Source organism: Scyliorhinus canicula, chromosome 6 (assembly GCF_902713615.1).
Source record: "Scyliorhinus canicula chromosome 6, sScyCan1.1, whole genome shotgun sequence".
Classification (NCBI taxonomy): Eukaryota; Metazoa; Chordata; class Chondrichthyes; order Carcharhiniformes; family Scyliorhinidae; genus Scyliorhinus; species Scyliorhinus canicula.
This window is the reverse complement of record NC_052151.1, coordinates 207,702,640-207,722,055: the sequence shown is the minus strand read 5'-3', so window position 1 is coordinate 207,722,055 and position 19,416 is coordinate 207,702,640. Positions and strand designations below refer to the sequence as shown.

The 19,416-nt window shown below is 43.4% G+C and overlaps 8 non-coding genes across 8 annotated transcripts; all 8 read left to right on the top strand.

Moving 5' to 3' along the window:
- Positions 1-107: 107 nt before the first annotated feature.
- Positions 108-188, top strand: trnas-aga. The gene has a single exon. It is a non-coding gene; the product is annotated as a tRNA-Ser (tRNA).
- A 5,369-nt stretch (positions 189-5,557) lies between these two features.
- trnas-aga lies at positions 5,558-5,627 on the top strand. The gene has a single exon. It is a non-coding gene; the product is annotated as a tRNA-Ser (tRNA).
- A 1,903-nt stretch (positions 5,628-7,530) lies between these two features.
- trnas-aga lies at positions 7,531-7,612 on the top strand. The gene has a single exon. It is a non-coding gene; the product is annotated as a tRNA-Ser (tRNA).
- Positions 7,613-9,515: 1,903 nt separating this feature from the next.
- Positions 9,516-9,597, top strand: trnas-aga. The gene has a single exon. It is a non-coding gene; the product is annotated as a tRNA-Ser (tRNA).
- Positions 9,598-11,500: 1,903 nt separating this feature from the next.
- Positions 11,501-11,582, top strand: trnas-aga. The gene has a single exon. It is a non-coding gene; the product is annotated as a tRNA-Ser (tRNA).
- Positions 11,583-13,485: 1,903 nt separating this feature from the next.
- On the top strand, positions 13,486-13,567 carry trnas-aga. Its single transcript has one exon. It is a non-coding gene; the product is annotated as a tRNA-Ser (tRNA).
- A 1,902-nt stretch (positions 13,568-15,469) lies between these two features.
- trnas-aga lies at positions 15,470-15,551 on the top strand. The gene has a single exon. It is a non-coding gene; the product is annotated as a tRNA-Ser (tRNA).
- Positions 15,552-17,454: 1,903 nt separating this feature from the next.
- On the top strand, positions 17,455-17,536 carry trnaf-aaa. Its single transcript has one exon. It is a non-coding gene; the product is annotated as a tRNA-Phe (tRNA).
- The last annotated feature ends 1,880 nt before the right edge of the window (positions 17,537-19,416 follow it).

The window sequence follows — 19,416 nt, the reverse complement described above, 5'->3', positions numbered from 1 at the left end:
TATGAACACAGTAATGTTCAGAATTGGATTTTGTGTGTCTCTCTGCGACGAACTGATTAAAAATTACTTTCCCGTCAAATGACAACCGAAGCAGCACATAGGTTCGTGTAGTCGTGGCCGAGTGGTTAAGGCGATGGGCTAGAAATCCTTTGGGGTCTCCCGCGCAAGTTCGAATCCTGCCGACTACGAATATACTTTTTCTCATTCAGTTTCAAGTTTCACCACGTTTCTTTGGAACGAATCGTGTCTGATGCGAAATGGTATCCCACACTTTCAAAAAGAAGAGTTCATTTTCCCAACGGAGTGCGCTCTATTTGAAAAGTCAGAACACTTGCATTGCACATGTTATTATTCAGTGATTGGGGAAGTACACAGGGCTTTCTGAATAAGAATTTAACAACAGAACACATGCTATTATTTCGTGAACGGAGATGTACAGACACATTTCTGATTAACATTGAGATCATGGGGAATGCGTTATTGATTAGGGAGGGGAGAAGTAAAACCCTGAATCTTGTGAGCAACAATTCCAATTTCCCTTTTTTCCAGGGATTGGCTAGGGTGAATGCAGGAAAGCTTGTGATTCCGAAACAACCTGTTGGACTTAACTGGTGTTGCAAGACTTCTGACTGTGCTCACCGGTATCCAACACCGGCATCTCCACATCAAGGCCATCTTTAAACTAAGACAATGTGAATGCTTTTTGGATATTGTATATCGCTAATTTATTGTAGATGGTTGAATAAATACTAGAAACTAAGAGGGAACAAGTCAAGACCAGCATCTAGAGAAATGTTTCTCACGTCGCTCGTCAGTCAGGAATGTTGGCTGTTTCCCAAGGCTCGATCACTTCAGCTGTATTCATGTCAGCTGGTGGTGTAAGTCCACTATGAGCGTTATGGACTTCTGGGAGCCGGATCAGGTACTGGGACACAGGTTCATAGTCACGCTGCTTACATATGGCAATTTTTGGCATATCCATTCTAACCGGAAAGGCAGTTTGACAGGTGTCCACCAGGACCTGTAACAAAGGCTTTATAAGGCACATTATCTGCATGGTCTGGTTGAACTTGGCGAGCTCGTAGATTATCATCTGGCCAATTGTGTCGGATCTCGGAGATGTCTGCGTTCAATTTCCTCCCCAATAATCGCCGCATCTCATGAGACATGGGGCGAAACTCGAGGCAGAACTTGCGTACCTCGCCTGCAAATTTCTGGCCTTCCGCTTCTCTGGGATCTGGGAGTTGTTCATAGGCACATTCAATTGTCTTCATTGTCCACGATCTGTGGACAAGTATCGGTTGTCCTTCCCCGTCCCGCCACGTCTATCATTGGAGCATTGAGGACACTGCCGAGACATTTACTGTGTCCTTCCCTTTCTCCGTCGCCTTTGAGATAATTAAACGGTTCTGGTGCATCTGGAAGGGCAGATTTAGGTCTGCACGACCCCTTACTCCGGGGATGGTGAGCTACTGGGGAGTCAGATGTAGTCATGTACTGATATCTGAGTAAAGGGGGTGACGGTCAGCTCTTGACGGTAAAGATCCCATGGACGTGTCAGGCGCTCCCCGAGGGGGTTCACTATATGGTGGAGGGCTCCGTGGCGGCTGTGGGCCTGGGTTCGTGGGGGCCACTTGAGGAGAAGCCGTTGGGCGCGTGAGGTAGCCATCCAGGTCGGGATCATCCGGAATGGGGTGACCTGAAATAGACTTAACACACTGAAGAGGAGTTGGTTTTATTTGCATGTTTCTTTGGGTTTCGCCTGTGATCGTCTATTTCTTATTTCTGCCTCTGTTTTCCACAGACCATAAGCCGCCCAATTTATTGTTCTCTTTTACTTTTGCTTTTCTTTCCACATTCTTTTGCCCTCTGTTCTAACTGAGTTTTTAATAATTCCAATTGTCTTACACTAAAATTTCCTCATTCAGGAAACCACACTCCTTCACCCCACATTTTAACTTGACTCGCCGAGTCTTGTCCATAATTAGTACCATGTATCGTATATTAGGGCTATTTAAACTTGCAGCATTTGTTTGTTTTTTCCATTGCTATTCCCCATGACTGGTCTCTTACTTGTGGCCCAGACTCACAGTGACCTTATCCCTTGTGACTGGATTTTCCTCCGGAGGCTCCCGCACGTAAGCGCGTCCGCTTAGGTGGTTTGATTTTCATAAACCAGCAACACCAATACCTATCGTTTAGGTATTTTTACAGGTCCAACCTGTTTGATAGATCCAAGTCTAAATCCACCCGTCACTGTGAGACTGTTCACCACTGTCTATAATTAATAATAGAGCAATTCCTTACCATAGATTTCAGTCCGGATCCCGGTGCTGCGGTGACACGGTAATTCCTGGTCCTCTCACGCTGATGGCCAATTGAAGCTTTTGAGATGAGGTGAAAAACCCTCAAGGCATCAGCGCTAATGCCTCCCCAGAATCTCCCTGTGTCTATCTCAAGCACGGGGTCCCATCCTCGTCGCCAAGAACTGTGGTGGGAAAAAGGAAAACTCAGAAACAAACAGTCATGAATAAGAACAAGTTAGTTTATGTCTTAACTCTGCAGAGGACACCTTCCTCTTTCTACAGGAAAGAGAGGAAAGCGCGCCGAGTGCCGCAACCTTCAGTCTTATACATACAAAAGATACTATAATTCTCCATTCCATATAAGGAGTTGCTTTTCTCCTGGTTTTACTATTTCGGCCTTCATACAGCTGGCATATCAGTTTTGCTCTCTCTCTCTCTAACCTTGGACACACACACAAACGCCTGCAGCTTTAGTTAATCACACTATTAAGCAGTTATTCAATAATAAGTATTAACATTGTCCATTACACGTGCGAGGTGGATTGCTATGAGTATGGTGAGAAAGCCATTGAATTGCTGGTGGGTCAGCTACATTGCAGGCAGCAGCGTGGAATGTGGGAAGAGGTATTTCTGCATCTGAATGTGAAGTGGTTCGTGGATTTGGAAGAATGTTCAGAATGTTTTGAGGGATATTTGGGCATATAGGTTCTGAAGGAAGGGGCGTATCGGACTGATAATCGAAAATAAATGTAAAATACTATCTTTAGTTGATGCGGAATGGTAACGTTAATTCCGTTTCTCTGTCCACTGATGCTGTCAAACTCGCTGTGTTTTGCCTGAAGTTTCTGGTTATGTGTCCTGAAGATTAATGGGGTTGCTTTAACCCAGATGTTTCTGGACCCTGAGCATAATTGCAGCATTTTCAGAATCCAGCAACAACTCCAGGTGGTATTGTGAATTGTGTCGGTGCATTATCGCCCTGTCAACAAATACGAAAGAAAATGTACTGTGTTCAACAGCAAATTGCGACTTTTAATCAAATCAAATGAGATTTCCTAATTTAACAAAGGGATGCTATCAAAGCTTTCCTACAGCAACCTGAATGGAGCTATTTGTGATCACGAGTTTGGATTTCGTCAGGTTGTGAATGAAAGGATATTTATTATGAACACAATAATGTTCAGAATTGGATTCTGTGTGTCTGTCCTGCGACTAACTGATTAAAAATTACCCAACTGTCAATTAATTCCGTAGCGGCCTCTGCGTCTGTGTAGTCGTGGCCGAGTGGTTAAGGCGATGAACTAGATATCCATTGGGGTTTCCCCGCTCAGTTTAGAATCCTGCCGACGACGAATATCATTTTTCTCATTAAGTTTCAAGTTTCACCACGTTCCTTTGGATCGAATCTTGTCTGATGCGAAATGGTAACCCACACTTTTCAAAAAGACCAGTTGTTTTTCCCAACAGAGTGCGCTCTATTTGAAACGTCTGGACACTGTTGCACATGTTATTATTCAGTGATTGGGGATGTGCACTGGGCTTTCTGAATAAGAATTTCACAATGGAACATATGCTATTATTTAGTGAACGGAGATGTACAGACACCTTTCTGGTTAAGAGTGAGATCACGGGGCATGCGTTATTGATCAGGGAGGGGATACGTAAAAGCGTGAACCTTGTGAGCAACAATTCCAACATTTCTATTTGTCCAGCGATTGGCTATGAAGAATGCAGGAAAGCTAGTGATTCGAAACAAACCTGTTGGACTTTAACTGATGTTGCAAGACTTCTTACTGTGCTCACCGCTGTCCAACACCGACATCTCCACATCATGGCCATCTTCAAACAAAGACAATGTGAATGCTTTTCGGATATTGTATATCGCAAATTTATTGTAGCTGGTTGAATAAATACTAGAAAATAAGACGGCTCATGTCAAGACCAGCATCGAAGGGAAATGTTCCTCACTCACTCGTCAGTCAGGAATGTTGGCTGTTTCCCAAGCACCGGATGGGTTCGATTACGGAGCATTGCCAATGTAACCTTATGGCGATCAAATGAGGATTCGCACGTCGCGAACGTTGCTTTGTGACTCTAAAGTCATCCACGGGTGTAATTCAAATAGCCATACTTTCAAATTCCATCAATCTCCCATTGAACTCAGATTTCATCTTTATTGTTAATAATGATTGACCATTGTGGGCTTGATGGCGCACCCGATTTTTGCATTAAGATGGGGAAAGTGATTGTGGAGTATGTGGAAATTAATCAAAATGGGAACGTCTCGCCGTCCGTGATTTGGGAGGCATTGAAGGAGGTAATGAGGGGGAGGACATTTCATTCAAGACAGAGGTGATTAGAGAGGCAGGGGAGGACGGGCGTCGGTTGACCGGGGAGATTATGGCGGGTGATGGAAGAGATGTGGTGCATCTGGAACCGAGACATTGAGTGAGGAGTTGCCCGTGAAGATTGATCTTCTATCGAAAGGGAGGGTGGATCAGCAATGGAGGCGAGCAAGGGGGGTTGGCTCTGATTATGGTGAGAAAGCCATTGGATTGCTCGCGGGTCAGCTCCATCGGCAGGCAGCAGCGTGGGAGATGGAAAGAGGTATTTCTGCATCTGAATGTGAAGTGGTTCGTAGATTTGGAAGAATGCTGAGAATATTATTGGGATATTTGGGCATTTCAGTTCTGAAGGGAGGGGAGTATCGGACTGATAATCGAAAATTAATGTAAAATATACTCTTTAGTTGATGCGGAATGGAAACGTTAATTCCGTTTCTCTGCCCACTGATGCTGCCAGACACGTTTAGTTTTCCCTGAAGTTTCTGTTTTTGTGTCCTCAAGCTTAATGGGTTTGCTTTAACCCAGATGTTTCTGGATCCTGACCATTATTCCAGCACTTTCAGAATCCAGCACTAACTCCAGTTGTATTGTGATTTGTGTCGGTGCATTATCGCCCTGTCAACAAATACAGAAGAATAATGTACCGAGTCCAACAGCAAATTGCGAATATTAATCAAATCAAATGACATTTTCTAATTCAACAAAGGGATGCAATCGAAGCTTTCCTATAGCAACCTTAACGGAGCTATTGTGGCATCGCGGGTTTGGATTTCGTCAGGTTGTGAATGAAGAATATTTATTATGAACACAATAATGTTCAGAATTGGATACTGTGTGTCTGTCTGCGACTAACTGATTAAAAATTACCCAATGGTCAATTAATTCCGTATCGGCCACTGCGTTTGTGTAGTCGTGGCCGAGTGGTTAAGGCGATGGACTAGAAATCCCCGCGCAGGTTCGAATCCTGCCGACTACGAATATCATTTTTCTCATTCAGTTTCCAGTTTCACCACTTTCCTTTGGATCGAATCGTGTCTGATGCGAAATGGTATCCCACACTTTTCAAAAAGACCAGTTGTTTTTCCCCAACAGAGTGCGCTCTATTTGAAACGTCGGGACACTGTTGCACATGTTATTATTCAGTGATTGGGGATGTACACTGGGCTTTCTGAAGAAGAATTTCACAATGGAACATATGCTGTTATTTAGTGAACGGAGATTTACAGACAACTTTCTGATTAAGAGTGAGATCACGGGGCATGCGTTATTGATCAGTGAGGGGAGACGTAAAAGCCTGAATCTTGTGAGCAACAATTCCAACTTTCCCTTTTGTCCAGGGATTGGCTATGGTGAATGCAGGAAAGCTAGTGATTCGAAACAAACCTGTTGGACTTTAACTGATGTTGCAAGACTTCTTACTGTGCTCACCGCTGTCCAACACCAGCATCTTCACATCATGGCCATCTTCAAACAAAGACAATGTGAATGCTTTTCGGATATTGTATATCGCTAATTTATTGTAGATGGTTGAATAAATACTAGAACATAAGACGGCACATGTCAAGACCAGCATCTCGAGAAATGTTCCTCACTGATTCGTAAGTCAGGAATGTTGGCTGTTTCCCAGGCGCTGGGTCCTTGTTCGATTACGGAGCATTGCCAATGTAACCTTCTGGCGATCAATTGAGGACTCCCAAGACGCGAACGTTGCTTTGTGACTATAAAGACGTCCACGGGTGCAATTCAAATAACCATACTTTCAAACTCCATCAATCTCCCACTGAACTCAGATTTCTTCTTTATTGTTAATAATGATTCACCATTCAGGGTTTGATGGCACACCCGATTTTTTTTGTTAAGATGGGGAAAGTGATTGTGGAGTATGTGGAAATTAATCAAAATGGGAACGTCTCGCTGTCCGTGCTTTGGGAGGCATTGAAGAGGTAATGAGGGGGAGGACATTTCATTCAAGACAGAGGTGATTAGAGAGGCAGGGGAGGACGGGCGTCGGTTGATCGGGGAGATTATGGCGTGTGATGGAAGAGATGTGGTGCATCTGGAACCGAGGCATTGAGTGAGGCGTTGCCCGTGAAGATTGATCTTCTATCGAAAGGGAGGGTGGATCAGCAATGGAGGCGAGCAAGGGGGGTTGGCTCTGATTATGGTGAGAAAGCCATTGGATTGCTCGCGGGTCAGCTCCATCGGCAGGCAGCAGCGTGGGAGATGGAAAGAGGTATTTCTGCATCTGAATGTGAAATGGCTCGTAGATTTGGAAGAATGCTGAGAATATTATTGGGATATTTGGGCATTTCAGTTCTGAAGGGAGGGGAGTATCGGACTGATAATCGAAAATTAATGTAAAATATACTCTTTAGTTGATGCGGAATGGAAACGTTAATTCCGTTTCTCTGCCCACTGATGCTGCCAGACACGCTTAGTTTTCCCTGAAGTTTCTGTTTTTGTGTCCTGAAGCTTAATGGGTTTGCTTTAACCCAGATGTTTCTGGATCCTGACCATTATTCCAGCACTTTCAGAATCCAGCACTAACTCCAGTTTGTATTGTGATTTGTGTCGGTGCATTATCGCCCTGTCAACAAATACAGAAGAATAATGTACCGAGTCCAACAGCAAATTGCGAATATTAATCAAATCAAATGACATTTCCTAATTCAACAAAGGGATGCTATCGAAGCTTTCCTATAGCAACCTTAACGGAGCTATTGTGGCATCGCGGGTTTGGATTTCGTCAGGTTGTGAATGAAAGAATATTTATTATGAACACAATAATGTTCAGAATTGGATTCTGTGTGTCTGTCTGCGACTAACTGATTAAAAATTACCCAACGGTCAATTAATTCCGTATCGGCCTCTGCGTTTCTGTAGTTGTGGCCGAGTGGTTAAGGTGATGGACTAGAAATCCATTGGGGTTTCTCCGCGCAGGTTCGAATCCTGCCGACTACGAATATCATTTTTCTCATTCAGTTTGCAGTTTCACCACTTTCCTTTGGATCGAATCGTGTCTGATGCGAAATGGTATCCCACACTTTTCAAAAAGACCAGTTGTTTTTCCCAACAGAGTGCGCTCTATTTGAAACGTCGGGACACTGTTGCACATGTTATTATTCAGTGATTGGGGATGTACACTGGGCTTTCTGAAGAAGAATTTCACAATGGAACATATGCTATTATTTAGTGAACGGAGATGTACAGACAACTTTCTGATTAAGAGTGAGATCACGGGGCATGCGTTATTGATCAGTGAGGGGAGACGTAAAAGCCTGAATGTTGTGAGCAACAATTCCAACTTTCCCTTTTGCCCAGGGATTGGCTATGGTGTGTGCAGGAAAGCTAGTGATTCGAAACAAACCTGTTGGACTTTAACTGATGTTGCAAGACTTCTTACTGTGCTCACCGCTGTCCAACACCAGCATCTTCACATCATGGCCATCTTCAAACAAAGACAATGTGAATACTTTTCGGATATTGTATATCGCTAACTTATTGTAGATGGTTGAATAAATACTAGAACATAAGACGGCACATGTCAAGACCAGCATCTAGAGAAATGTTCCTCACTGATTCGTAAGTCAGGAATGTTGGCTGTTTCCCAGGCGCTGGGTCCTTGTTCGATTACGGAGCATTGCCAATGTAACCTTCTGGCGATCAATTGAGGACTCCCAAGTCGCGAACGTTGCTTTGTGACTATAAAGACGTCCACGGGTGCAATTCAAATAACCATACTTTCAAACTCCATCAATCTCCCACTGAACTCAGATTTCTTCTATATTGTTAATAATGATTGACCATTCAGGGTTTGATGGCACACCCGATTTTTTTTGTTAAGATGGGGAAAGTGATTGTGGAGTATGTGGAAATTAATCAAAATGGGAACGTCTCGCCGTCCGTGATTTGGGAGGCATTGAAGGAGGTAATGAGGGGGAGGACATTTCATTCAAGACAGAGGTGATTAGAGAGGCAGGGGAGGACGGGCGTCGGTTGATCGGGGAGATTATGGCGGGTGATGGAAGAGATGTGGTGCATCTGGAACCGAGGCATTGAGTGAGGAGTTGCCCGTGAAGATTGATCTTCTATCGAAAGGGAGGGTGGATCAGCAATGGAGGCGAGCAAGGGGGGTTGGCTCTGATTATGGTGAGAAAGCCATTGGATTGCTCGCGGGTCAGCTCCATTGGCAGGCAGCAGCGTGGGAGATGGAAAGAGGTATTTCTGCATCTGAATGTGAAGTGGTTCGTCGATTTGGAAGAATGCTGAGAATATTATTGAGATATTTGGGCATTTCAGTTCTGAAGGGAGGGGAGTATCGGACTGATAATCGAAAATAAATGTAAAATATACTCTTTATTTGATGCGGAATGGAAACGTTAATTCCGTTTCTGTCTCTATTGATGCTGCCAGACCCGCTGAGTTTCTCCTGAAGTTTCTGTTTTTGTGTCCTGAAGCTTAATGGGTTTGCTTTAACCCAGATGTTTCTGTATCCTGACCATTATTCCAGCACTTTCAGAATCCAGCACTAACTCCAGTTTGTATTGTGATTTGTGTCGGTGCATTATCGCCCTGTCAACAAATTCAGAAGAATAATGTACCGAGTCCAACAGCAAATTGCGAATATTAATCAAATCAAATGACATTTCCTAATTCAACAAAGGGATGCTATCGAAGCTTTCCTATAGCAACCTTAACGGAGCTATTGTGGCATCGCGGGTTTGGATTTCGTCAGGTTGTGAATGAAAGAATATTTATTATGAACACAATAATGTTCAGAATTGGATTCTGTGTGTCTGTCTGCGACTAACTGATTAAAAATTACCCAACGGTCAATTAATTCCGTATCGGCCTCAGAATTTGTGTAGTCGTGGCCGGGTGGTTAAGGCGATGGACTAGAAATCCATTAGGGTTTGCCCGCGCAGGTTCGAATCCTGCCGACTACGAATATTATTTTTCTCATTCAGTTTGCAGTTTCACCACTTTCCTTTGGATCGAATCGTGTCTGATGCGAAATGGTATCCCACACTTTTCAAAAAGACCAGTTGTTTTTCCCCAACAGAGTGCGCTCTATTTGAAACGTCGGGACACTGTTGCACATGTTATTATTCAGTGATTGGGGATGTACACTGGGCTTTCTGAAGAAGAATTTCACAATGGAACATATGCTATTATTTAGTGAACGGAGATTTACAGACAACTTTCTGATTAAGAGTGAGATCACGGGGCATGCGTTATTGATCAGTGAGGGGAGACGTAAAAGCCTGAATCTTGTGAGCAACATTCCAACTTTCCCTTTTGTCCAGGGATTGGCTATGGTGAATGCAGGAAAGCTAGTGATTCGAAACAAACCTGTTGGACTTTAACTGATGTTGCAAGACTTCTTACTGTGCTCACCGCTGTCCAACATCAGCATCTTCACATCATGGCCATCTTCAAACAAAGACAATGTGAATGCTTTTCGGATATTGTATATCGCTAATTTATTGTAGATGGTTGAATAAATACTAGAACATAAGACGGCACATGTCAAGACCAGCATCTAGAGAAATGTTCCTCACTGATTCGTAAGTCAGGAATGTTGGCTGTTTCCCAGGCGCTGGGTCCTTGTTCGATTACGGAGCATTGCCAATGTAACCTTCTGGCGATCAATTGAGGACTCCCAAGTCGCGAACGTTGCTTTGTGACTATAAAGACGTCCACGGGTGCAATTCAAATAACCATACTTTCAAACTCCATCAATCTCCCACTGAACTCAGATTTCTTCTTTATTGTTAATAATGATTCACCATTCAGGGTTTGATGGCACACCCGATTTTTTTTGTTAAGATGGGGAAAGTGATTGTGGAGTATGTGGAAATTAATCAAAATGGGAACGTCTCGCTGTCCGTGCTTTGGGAGGCATTGAAGGAGGTAATGAGGGGGAGGACATTTCATTCAAGACAGAGGTGATTAGAGAGGCAGGGGAGGACGGGCGTCGGTTGATCGGGGAGATTATGGCGTGTGATGGAAGAGATGTGGTGCATCTGGAACCGAGGCATTGAGTGAGGCGTTGCCCGTGAAGATTGATCTTCTATCGAAAGGGAGGGTGGATCAGCAATGGAGGCGAGCAAGGGGGGTTGGCTCTGATTATGGTGAGAAAGCCATTGGATTGCTCGCGGGTCAGCTCCATTGGCAGGCAGCAGCGTGGGAGATGGAAAGAGGTATTTCTGCATCTGAATGTGAAGTGGTTCGTCGATTTGGAAGAATGCTGAGAATATTATTGAGATATTTGGGCATTTCAGTTCTGAAGGGAGGGGAGTATCGGACTGATAATCGAAAATAAATGTAAAATATACTCATTATTTGATGCGGAATGGAAACGTTAATTCCGTTTCTGTCTCTATTGATGCTGCCAGACCCGCTGAGTTTCTCCTGAAGTTTCTGTTTTTGTGTCCTGAAGCTTAATGGGTTTGCTTTAACCCAGATGTTTCTGTATCCTGACCATTATTCCAGCACTTTCAGAATCCAGCACTAACTCCAGTTTGTATTGTGATTTGTGTCGGTGCATTATCGCCCTGTCAACAAATTCAGAAGAATAATGTACCGAGTCCAACAGCAAATTGCGAATATTAATCAAATCAAATGACATTTCCTAATTCAACAAAGGGATGCTATCGAAGCTTTCCTATAGCAACCTTAACGGAGCTATTGTGGCATCGCGGGTTTGGATTTCGTCAGGTTGTGAATGAAAGAATATTTATTATGAACACAATAATGTTCAGAATTGGATTCTGTGTGTCTGTCTGCGACTAACTGATTAAAAATTACCCAACGGTCAATTAATTCCGTATCGGCCTCAGAATTTGTGTAGTCGTGGCCGGGTGGTTAAGGCGATGGACTAGAAATCCATTAGGGTTTGCCCGCGCAGGTTCGAATCCTGCCGACTACGAATATTAGTTTTCTCATTCAGTTTGCAGTTTCACCACTTTCCTTTGGATCGAATCGTGTCTGATGCGAAATGGTATCCCACACTTTTCAAAAAGACCAGTTGTTTTTCCCCAACAGAGTGCGCTCTATTTGAAACGTCGGGACACTGTTGCACATGTTATTATTCAGTGATTGGGGATGTACACTGGGCTTTCTGAAGAAGAATTTCACAATGGAACATATGCTATTATTTAGTGAACGGAGATTTACAGACAACTTTCTGATTAAGAGTGAGATCACGGGGCATGCGTTATTGATCAGTGAGGGGAGACGTAAAAGCCTGAATCTTGTGAGCAACATTCCAACTTTCCCTTTTGTCCAGGGATTGGCTATGGTGAATGCAGGAAAGCTAGTGATTCGAAACAAACCTGTTGGACTTTAACTGATGTTGCAAGACTTCTTACTGTGCTCACCGCTGTCCAACATCAGCATCTTCACATCATGGCCATCTTCAAACAAAGACAATGTGAATGCTTTTCGGATATTGTATATCGCTAATTTATTGTAGATGGTTGAATAAATACTAGAACATAAGACGGCACATGTCAAGACCAGCATCTAGAGAAATGTTCCTCACTGATTCGTAAGTCAGGAATGTTGGCTGTTTCCCAGGCGCTGGGTCCTTGTTCGATTACGGAGCATTGCCAATGTAACCTTCTGGCGATCAATTGAGGACTCCCAAGTCGCGAACGTTGCTTTGTGACTATAAAGACGTCCACGGGTGCAATTCAAATAACCATACTTTCAAACTCCATCAATCTCCCACTGAACTCAGATTTCTTCTTTATTGTTAATAATGATTCACCATTCAGGGTTTGATGGCACACCCGATTTTTTTTGTTAAGATGGGGAAAGTGATTGTGGAGTATGTGGAAATTAATCAAAATGGGAACGTCTCGCTGTCCGTGCTTTGGGAGGCATTGAAGGAGGTAATGAGGGGGAGGACATTTCATTCAAGACAGAGGTGATTAGAGAGGCAGGGGAGGACGGGCGTCGGTTGATCGGGGAGATTATGGCGTGTGATGGAAGAGATGTGGTGCATCTGGAACCGAGGCATTGAGTGAGGCGTTGCCCGTGAAGATTGATCTTCTATCGAAAGGGAGGGTGGATCAGCAATGGAGGCGAGCAAGGGGGGTTGGCTCTGATTATGGGGAGAAAGCCATTGGATTGCTCGCGGGTCAGCTCCATCGGCAGGCAGCAGCGTGGGAGATGGAAAGAGGTATTTCTGCATCTGAATGTGAAATGGCTCGTAGATTTGGAAGAATTCTGAGAATATTATTGGGATATTTGGGCATTTCAGTTCTGAAGGGAGGGGAGTATCGGACTGATAATCGAAAATTAATGTAAAATATACTCTTTAGTTGATGCGGAATGGAAACGTTAATTCCGTTTCTCTGCCCACTGATGCTGCCAGACACGCTTAGTTTTCCCTGAAGTTTCTGTTTTTGTGTCCTGAAGCTTAATGGGTTTGCTTTAACCCAGATGTTTCTGGATCCTGACCATTATTCCAGCACTTTCAGAATCCAGCACTAACTCCAGTTTGTATTGTGATTTGTGTCGGTGCATTATCGCCCTGTCAACAAATACAGAAGAATAATGTACCGAGTCCAACAGCAAATTGCGAATATTAATCAAATCAAATGACATTTCCTAATTCAACAAAGGGATGCTATCGAAGCTTTCCTATAGCAACCTTAACGGAGCTATTGTGGCATCGCGGGTTTGGATTTCGTCAGGTTGTGAATGAAAGAATATTTATTATGAACACAATAATGTTCAGAATTGGATTCTGTGTGTCTGTCAGCGACTAACTGATTAAAAATTACCCAACGGTCAATTAATTCCGTATCGGCCTCTGCGTTTGTGTAGTCGTGGCCGAGTGGTTAAGGCGATGGACTAGAAATTCATTGGGGTTTCTCCGCGCAGGTTCGAATCCTGCCGTCTACGAATATCATTTTTCTCATTCAGTTTGCAGTTTCACCACTTTCCTTTGGAACGAATCGTGTCTGATGCGAAATGGTATCCCACACTTTTCAAAAAGACCAGTTGTTTTCCCCAACAGAGTGCGCTCTATTTGAAACGTCGGGACACTGTTGCACATGTTATTATTCAGTGATTGGGGATGTACACTGGGCTTTCTGAAGAAGAATTTCACAATGGAACATATGCTATTATTTAGTGAACGGAGATGCACAGACAACTTTCTGATTAAGAGTGAGATCACGGGGCATGCGTTATTGATCAGTGAGGGGAGACGTAAAAGCCTGAATCTTGTGAGCAACAATTCCAACTTTCCCTTTTGCCCAGGGATTGGCTATGGTGAATGCAGGAAAGCTAGTGATTCGAAACAAACCTGTTGGACTTTAACTGATGTTGCAAGACTTCTTACTGTGCTCACCGCTGTCCAACACCAGCATCTTCACATCATGGCCATCTTCAAACAAAGACAATGTGAATGCTTTTCGGATATTGTATATCGCTAACTTATTGTAGATGGTTGAATAAATACTAGAACATAAGACGGCACATGTCAAGACCAGCATCTAGAGAAATGTTCCTCACTGATTCGTAAGTCAGGAATGTTGGCTGTTTCCCAGGCGCTGGGTCCTTGTTCGATTACGGAGCATTGCCAATGTAACCTTCTGGCGATCAATTGAGGACTCCCAAGTCGCGAACGTTGCTTTGTGACTATAAAGACGTCCACGGGTGCAATTCAAATAACCATACTTTCAAACTCCATCAATCTCCCACTGAACTCAGATTTCTTCTATATTGTTAATAATGATTGACCATTCAGGGTTTGATGGCACACCCGATTTTTTTGTTAAGATGGGGAAAGTGATTGTGGAGTATGTGGAAATTAATCAAAATGGGAACGTCTCGCCGTCCGTGATTTGGGAGGCATTGAAGGAGGTAATGAGGGGGAGGACATTTCATTCAAGACAGAGGTGATTAGAGAGGCAGGGGAGGACGGGCGTCGGTTGTTCGGGGAGATTATGGCGGGTGATGGAGGAGATGTGGTGCATCTGGAACCGAGGCATTGAGTGAGGAGTTGCCCGTGAAGATTGATCTTCTATCGAAAGGGAGGGTGGATCAGCAATGGAGGCGAGCAAGGGGGGTTGGCTCTGATTATGGTGAGAAAGCCATTGGATTGCTCGCGGGTCAGCTCCATCGGCAGGCAGCAGCGTGGGAGATGGAAAGAGGTATTTCTGCATCTGAATGTGAAGTGGTTCGTCGATTTGGAAGAATGCTGAGAATATTATTGAGATATTTGGGCATTTCAGTTCTGAAGGGAGGGGAGTATGGGACTGATAATCGAAAATAAATGTAAAATATACTCTTTATTTGATGCGGAATGGAAACGTTAATTCCGTTTCTGTCTCTATTGATGCTGCCAGACCCGCTGAGTTTCTCCTGAAGTTTCTGTTTTTGTGTCCTGAAGCTTAATGGGTTTGCTTTAACCCAGATGTTTCTGGATCCTGACCATTATTCCAGCACTTTCAGAATCCAGCACTAACTCCAGTTTGTATTGTGATTTGTGTCGGTGCATTATCGCCCTGTCAACAAATACAGAAGAATAATGTACCGAGTCCAACAGCAAATTGCGAATATTAATCAAATCAAATGACATTTCCTAATTCAACAAAGGGATGCTATCGAAGCTTTCCTATAGCAACCTTAACGGAGCTATTGTGGCATCGCGGGTTTGGATTTCGTCAGGTTGTGAATGAAAGAATATTTATTATGAACACAATAATGTTCAGAATTGGATTCTGTGTGTCTGTCTGCGACTAACTGATTAAAAATTACCCAACGGTCAATTAATTCCGTATCGGCCTCAGAATTTGTGTAGTCGTGGCCGAGTGGTTAAGGCGATGGACTAGAAATCAATTGGGGTTTCCCCGCGCAGGTTCGAATCCTGCCGACTACGAATATTATTTTTCTCATTTAGTTTGCAGTTTCACCACTTTCCTTTGGATCGAATCGTGTCTGATGCGAAATGGTATCCCACACTTTTCAAAAAGACCAGTTGTTTTTCCCCAACAGAGTGCGCTCTATTTGAAACGTCGGGACACTGTTGCACATGTTATTATTCAGTGATTGGGGATGTACACTGGGCTTTCTGAAGAAGAATTTCACAATGGAACATATGCTATTATTTAGTGAACGGAGATTTACAGACAACTTTCTGATTAAGAGTGAGATCACGGGGCATGCGTTATTGATCAGTGAGGGGAGACGTAAAAGCCTGAATCTTGTGAGCAACAATTCCAACTTTCCCTTTTGTCCAGGGATTGGCTATGGTGAATGCAGGAAAGCTAGTGATTCGAAACAAACCTGTTGGACTTTAACTGATGTTGCAAGACTTCTTACTGTGCTAACCGCTGTCCAACACCAGCATCTCCACATCATGGCCATCTTCAAACAAAGACAATGTGAATGCTTTTCGGATATTGTATATCGCTAATTTATTGTAGATGGTTGAATAAATACCAGAAAATAAGGCGGCACATGTCAAGACCAGCATCCAGAGAAATGTTCCTCACTGATTCGTCAGTCAGGAATGTTGGCTGCTTCCCAGGCGCTGGGTCCTTGTTCGATTACGGAGCATTGCCAATGTAACCTTCTGGCGATCAATTGAGGACTCCCAAGTCGCGAACGTTGCTTTGTGACTATAAAGACGTCCACGGGTGCAATTCAAATAACCATACTTTCAAACTCCATCAATCTCCCACTGAACTCAGGTTTCTTCATTATTGTCAATAATGATTGACCATTCAGGGTTTGATGGCACACCCGATTTTTTTTGTTAAGATGGAGAAAGTGATTGTGGAGTATGTGGAAATTAATCAAAATGGGAACGTCTCGCTGTCCGTTATTTGGGAGGCATTGAAGGAGGAAATGAGGGGGAGGACATTTCATTCAAGACAGAGGTGATTAGAGAGGCAGGGGAGGACGGGCGTCGGTTGATCGGGGAGATTATGGCGTGTGATGGAAGAGATGTGGTGCATCTGGAACCGAGGCATTGAGTGAGGAGTTGCCCGTGAAGATTGATCTTCTATCGAAAGGGAGGGTGGATCAGCAATGGAGGCGAGCAAGGGGGGTTGGCTCTGATTATGGTGAGAAAGCCATTGGATTGCTCGCGGGTCAGCTCCATCAGAAGGCAGCAGTGTGGGAGATAGAAAGAGGTATTTCTGCATCTGAATGTGAAGTGGTTCGTAGATTTGGAAGAATGCTGAGAATATTATTGGGATATTTGGGCATTTCAGTTCTGAAGGGAGTGTAGTATCGGACTGATAATCGAAAATAAATGTAAAATATACTCTTTAGTTGATGCGGAATGGAAACATTAATTCCGTTTCTCTGCCCACTGATGCTGCCAGACACGCTTAGTTTTCCCTGAAGTTTCTGTTTTTGTGTCCTGAAGCTTAATGGGTTTGCTTTAACCCAGATGTTTCTGGATCCTGACCATTATTCCAGCACTTTCAGAATCCAGCACTAACTCCAGTTTGTATTGTGATTTGTGTCGGTGCATTATCGCCCTCTCAACAAATACAGAAGAATAATGTACCGAGTCCAACAGCAAATTGCGAATATTAATCAAATCAAATGACATTTCCTAATTCAACAAAGGCATGCTATCAAAGTTTCCTATAGCAACCTTAACGGAACTATTGTGGCATCGCAGGTTTGGATTTCGTCAGGTTGTGAATGAAAGAATATTTATTATGAACACAATAATGTTCAGAATTGGATTCTGTGTGTCTGTCTGCGACTAACTGATTAAAAATTACCCAACGGTCAATTAATTCCGTAGCGGCATGTGCGTTTGTGTAGTCGTGGCCGAGTGGTTAAGGTGATGGATTAAAAATCCATTGGCGTTTCCCCCCGCAGGTTCAAATCCTGCCGACTACGAATATTATTCTTCTCATTCAGTTTCCAGTTTCACCACGTTCCTTTGGATCGAATCGTGCGAGATCCGAAATGGTATCCCACACTTTTCAAAAAGACCAGTTGTTTTTCCCAACAGAGTGCGCTCTATTTGAAACGTCGGGACACTGTTGCACATGTTATTATTCAGTGATTGGGGAAGTACACTGGGCTCTCGGAATAAGAATTTCACAATGGAACATATGCTATTATTTAGTGAACGGAGTTGTACAGACACCTTTCTGATTAAGAGTCAGATCACGGGGCATGCGTTATTGATCAGGGAGGGGATACGTAAAAGCCTGAATCTTGTGACCAACAATTCCAACTTTCCTTTTTGTCCTGCGATTGGCTATGGTGAATGCAGGAAAGCTAGTGATTCGAAACAAACCTGTTGGACTTTAACTGATGTTGCAAGACTTCTTACTGTGCTCACCGTTGTCCAACACCGGCATCTCCACATCATGGCCATCTTCAAACAAAGACAATGTGAATGCTTTTCGGATATTGTATATCGCTAATTTATTGTAGATGGTTGAATAAATACTAGAAAATAAGATGGCACATGTCAAGACCAGCATCTAGAGAAATGTTACTCACTCACTCGTCAGTCAGGAATGTTGGCTGTTTCCCAAGCACGTGTTTTTGAAAACTCTCTACTCTTCTTAGAATTCCCCCTGTACCAAAAAGGTCCAATATTCTAAATGGTGAACAGGGATTCTCACTCCCTGACTCCGATGCAGGCTTCGGTGGGTGCCATTCAGGTCAAACTATATTTTCCAGTTATCCCCCAGTCGAACCCATACCTTCACCGAAGATTTTATCTACTTACCACTTAGTAGCATCGATGTCCTGGGTCCTGCATTGCTAAGTAAGTAACGCAGACTTTCAGGAATAAACCACTTTTTCAGGTTAAGTTAAGTTATTTTATTATTATATTTTTTCTTTTAAAAGCTGCAAACACATTCTTTACAGAAAGGTAAAAAGCTCTTGCTTCTGGATCCTTCCTGTTGGTTGAAGGGACCTTCAGGCCCACCTTGACACTCAATCTTCTTTAATTCTTGTCATTTTGGGATGTATTCGCTGGTTAGCTCTGTTGCTGTTTCTTGTTGATCCATGTACTGAGCTATAAGAGCTAACTCTGATAGCTATTTCTAAGCTGACTCTGACTCCTGTTTAAATTCTAGTCTTCCTTAGATGTATAATTGTTTAAACTCGGCTGCTTGCCTTGTCTTTCCCATGACCGAGCTCTCTCTCTCTCTCTCTCTCTCTCTCTGAGTTCTCCTCCCCTTCTCTCCTGTTGCTGTTTCTCTGTGCTCTGTCCTTGTTGCTGCTGCTCCCTGGGTTTATATTCTCTTTCTAACAATTATTAAGTTTTTAGAGCCTTATTGTAAATTAACTTATTTCCCTTTGCTTGTTAAAAAGTATCTTTGATGTAAACATTTGAATACGACTAATTATTCATTTTGGGCATAACGGCACCTCAGATCTGATTACATTATCCTTTGTGATGTTCAAAGTTCCTTTGGTCTTAATAGGTGTTACTTCCACTTCTGTGCTTTCGAATCACTTAATTTTCCAATTGTCGTCAGCTCATAACTGTGCCTTTGATTTTGACTTGAAATTGTATCTCCGGTAGGCAGTTCGTCTCCAATTTTCTATTACTTGACTTTACTCAATCATTTTTACCAATTAAGGGGCAATTTAGAGTGGTCAATCTACCTACCCTGCACATCTTTGGGTTGTGGGGGTGAAACCCACGCAGACATGGGGAGAATGTGCAAACTCCACACGGACAGTGACCCAGGGCCAGGATTCGAACCCAGGTCCTCAGCGCCGTGAGGCTGCAGGGCTAACCCACTGCG